At 36.7% G+C, this 4,040-nt stretch overlaps 1 long non-coding RNA gene across 1 annotated transcript; it reads left to right on the plus strand.

Annotated features, from left to right (window-relative positions):
• Nucleotides 1-2,798: 2,798 nt before the first annotated feature.
• LOC106686969 (uncharacterized) lies at nucleotides 2,799-3,629 on the plus strand. Its single transcript, XR_001344094.2, has 2 exons — nucleotides 2,799-3,143; nucleotides 3,335-3,629. It is a non-coding gene; the product is annotated as an uncharacterized lncRNA (long non-coding RNA).
• The last annotated feature ends 411 nt before the right edge of the window (nucleotides 3,630-4,040 follow it).

Genomic DNA, 4,040 nt, shown 5'->3' on the forward strand with positions numbered 1-4,040 from the left:
AAATATAATAAAAATCCGGTGACAAGAAACGCTTGAATGGATAAATAAGTTTAAAAAATATATATAATAAAAATAATAGTACTAATAAAATAAAATAATTTAATGAATAAATAAGTTAAAACACACAAATCGACAGGTCCAGATATTAAAATAAAGAAATAAAACAATAAATAATCTTCGAGCTAATTCCCATGCAGGAGATGGTGTATGATCCCCAGGGAGTCCAAAATAATATTTTCCGCCCAGATCGCAATATAACACTTAGGCCTTCTAAGAAGCTCCTTGATCTATCTGGTATTGTTCCACGAGATCCAAACCAGAGGCCTCTCACGGTGAACTCTCTCTCCGAAGGTCTCGCGGAATTTTTCCTTAAGGAAAGGGGCGCATTTTTCATATATTTCCTTTTTTTTCCTTTCCACTCCCCCTTCCTGTTCGAGTTCATTACTTTCAAATCTTACCATCGGATCCAAGACCAGAGCCGATTTTTGTAAATGCGACAATATCGGCATATCTTACGGATCCGCCGGTGTCAACACAATAGACCTCCTCGAAGCAGGTGAAGTCTTTTTCTTTCAAGGAACTTTATCAATTCTTCCTTGACCCTGTGGTGCCGGCGTGTTATAAGGAGGGAGTTGTTGAGGCACTTTCCCAGCTCAAGAGCTGGTAGTACAAGAGCCCAACAGGAGAAAAAAGGCAATTATCTCACCCCAATGTTTGATTTCTTTAATGAAAACTATGTATAATGACTTGTCAAAATTCATGAGTTTGCCAAGTATAATAGGTAGGGGGAACAAAAAATGGTGGCTGTTTCAAAGCGATAAAAAAATCTTTTTTATTCGGAGTTCTATATCTCAAAAAGTAGGAACAACTCAAGAAAACCTAAGAGAACGTCATTTAAAGAAGAGCAAATTTGAGTTATTTACGTTAGATAGTTTTCGAGATATAGCTTTTTAAAAAGCTATTTGATGTACAGTCTATTAGCACTCAAATTAAAGCTATTTTAATGGACTATACAAAATGGACTGTACAAAGTCTCAAAATAAATTAACTAGCTACTAATCTTTCAAAAGATTTTAAAGAAATTAAGCTTATCTTGAGAACTATTGGACATAAATAGCCTTTTTAGGGCTAATATTTCTACAAATTTACTCTTCTTTAAATAATGTTCTCTTAAATGTTCCAGTGTTGTTGGTAGTTTTTAAGATATAGAGTCCGAATGAAAAATTAATGTTTTTTTAAGGTATTGAAACAGCCGCCATTTTTTATTCCCCCTATCTATACTTGGCAGACTCATCAATTTTGACTAGTAATTATACATAGTTTTCATTAAAGTAATAAAAAAATTGGGGTGAGATAACTGTTTTTTTTTCTTTCCAGCTCTTGTACTATAGAGTTTTAGAATCTCTGCCGCATCTGCGGCAACTTCTCCTTGCTGTCCACTGGCTCCTCAGACTCCACGCCGGGGTGCGTAGTTGATATTAAGTTCCATTCTGACCCCGAGAGTACCTGCTTCTCACATACATATCTATTAGCTCTCGGGGTCCCTTTGAAATGGCGAACACCTGCAACTGGCTCATTCTCCGAAAGCATTCTCACGCAACGACTTTCGTAGAGCTCTCACGCTTTGGTTGCCCTTATCCATCCCAAGTCTATCAGCACATGCCGCGATTTCGGCTTCGTAACTGAATATAGACTGCAATAGAGCATCCGGAACATTCGACAGTCGCTGGGCAATGAACTAATGCTGTAGTGGAGCTTCCCATTGACAGTGGACCAGACCCAGTCCTCGATATCTCCTGGGTGCGTACAGCATCACCGACGAAGTGTTAGCGGGGAGCCCGATGATGGCCTTGATACTCCCGCGGACATTGGTATCAATGCCCTCCAATATCGCAGGACGTATCTTTGTGAGGGGAGCAGTCTGGAGAGGGTAAACAAGGCCCGGGAACAAGTATTGGTTGACAACGTTGATCTTCTGTTCGGGCTTGAGCAGGCACGAGCTCACCAATTTATTGAGGTTATTATTTATATTTGTTACCTCCTCTCCAAACTCTAGCTCTCCCGAGAATGTACATCCAAGATATTTGATGGTGTCCTCGGCTTTTGTCGTTTGGATGACCTCCGTATTCTCAAGGGAGAGCCTTGTTGACTGTAGCTCTTTTTTGTCTATTATGATACCCACACTTTACTTTTCATTTATTGCCAGACCAATCTCCGCGAGTAGCCTCTGGACACTATTTATTATTCTTTCTGCCGAACCCCTGTCGCGCGCCGTTACAGCCTGATCGTCCGCGAACCCTGTGAGGACCACACTCTCTTGGTCACTTTTCAGGTCGTGAATTTTACATGAAGAACCAGAAACTTCGTCAATACCAGTTAGTCCACCTGTTCCATTTATTTGATGAGTTGGCGGTCAACTGTTAAGGAAAGAGATGTTAGCTATCTTTGCTAAATGCAAACATAATTACTTATTTTTAAAAATGTGTTTCATAATTTTCATTTAAAAAAATATACTTCTTCTATTACAATTGACTGTATATTTTCCTCAGTTCTAGTACCTAAATTAATTTATTAACTCGTGTGGTTTATTTCTTATTATCATTTTCATGTTTAGAACTCTTATTTTAGAACATTGTCACAACTTTAAGTAACGCGCTATGAAGTTTTTTTTTTTTGTTTTAATGATAGTTTTACTGATAAGGAGCTCCAATTAAATAGTGAGTGAAAATTCTTTTCGAATAACTTAAAGGGAAAATTTCGTATTCAGAGAATTTTTCCAACTTCTTGAATAGCCACCATTTTACGGTGTATAGTTTTCATTAAAGTTATACAAAATTGGAGTGAAATAGTTTCTTTTCTTCTCCTCTTTGGCTCTTAGACTATGGAGACAATAGTAATAAAAGAAAAAAAGAAAATATATTTCTATGCATGTTATTCTAAATTAAAGCAATAATGAGGTAGAATTGCTTGTGGTCAAAGAATTTGTTTTTGAAGTATTCGGTCGAACTGGAAAAAAAATGATTTTCCCCCTCCAACACATTCTTGTATTAACTCTACGATATATATATATAGACGGAAATTTCTAGAACTAAAGTCAGAAATATTATTGCAATTAAAAGGGACAGTTACACATTTATCGTTTGGTAAGTAAGAAACGCTTATATTATTAGTAATTAACGCTCTATAAATCATATAAATATTTGAGATTAAATAATCATTTGCTTTGTGCTGTTTTTATTATTAATTATGTTTTACTCATTACATTGGTATCTCGATATTGAACTGATGTTTCTTGCTGTAGATCGATTGGTCATAATTTTATATTTAATTTCAGGAAAATGAAATGGCTTTTGTTCGTTGCACTGCTTGCAGCTGCTGCATTTGCGCGCCGACATATAACACTCTCACCGGGACCTGATCATCCATGGGAGCCAGAACCATTGCCATTTCCACATGAACTACCAGAAACTTTGCCAATACCAGTACGTCCACGCGTGCCGATTATTTAATAAGTTGGTGGTCAACTGTTAAGGATCTAACTTCACTATCTTTGCTAAATTCAAACATAACTTATTTTTAAAAATATTTATCATACTTTTCATTGAAAAAATATACATCTTCTAATACAATTGACTATATATTTTCCCCAGTTCTTATACCTAAATTAATTTATTCACTCATGTGTTTTATTTCTTATTATCATTTACATGTAGAGCATTTTGTTTGCCAATGCAAGTAAATGAAGTATCTGCACACCTCTGTAGGTTTATGAGGTGATGTTCCAAACTGAGATGAGGTTGGAATCCAGTCTGCTCATAAGTGACGACTGAGTGTTGCTCACCAAACTCTCTGACATAATTAAGAATAATTTTAGTTTGCTAGGTATAGTAGAAGTCTAATGGGCCTATAGTGGTCTTGTTTTGCTCCTGTCTTTGCTCGTTTTAGCGTGTCTCCAGATTGCGGGGAAGAATCTCATTCGCAACAAGTTGTACAGGATCGTGAGATGTGCTATGCCCTTTCTGGGGAGTCAATGAGAATTG

The sequence above is a fragment of the Halyomorpha halys genome, unplaced genomic scaffold (genome assembly GCF_000696795.3).
Source record: "Halyomorpha halys isolate HHAL.00 unplaced genomic scaffold, Hhal_1.1 Scaffold900.1, whole genome shotgun sequence".
In the NCBI taxonomy this organism is placed as follows: domain Eukaryota; kingdom Metazoa; phylum Arthropoda; class Insecta; order Hemiptera; family Pentatomidae; genus Halyomorpha; species Halyomorpha halys.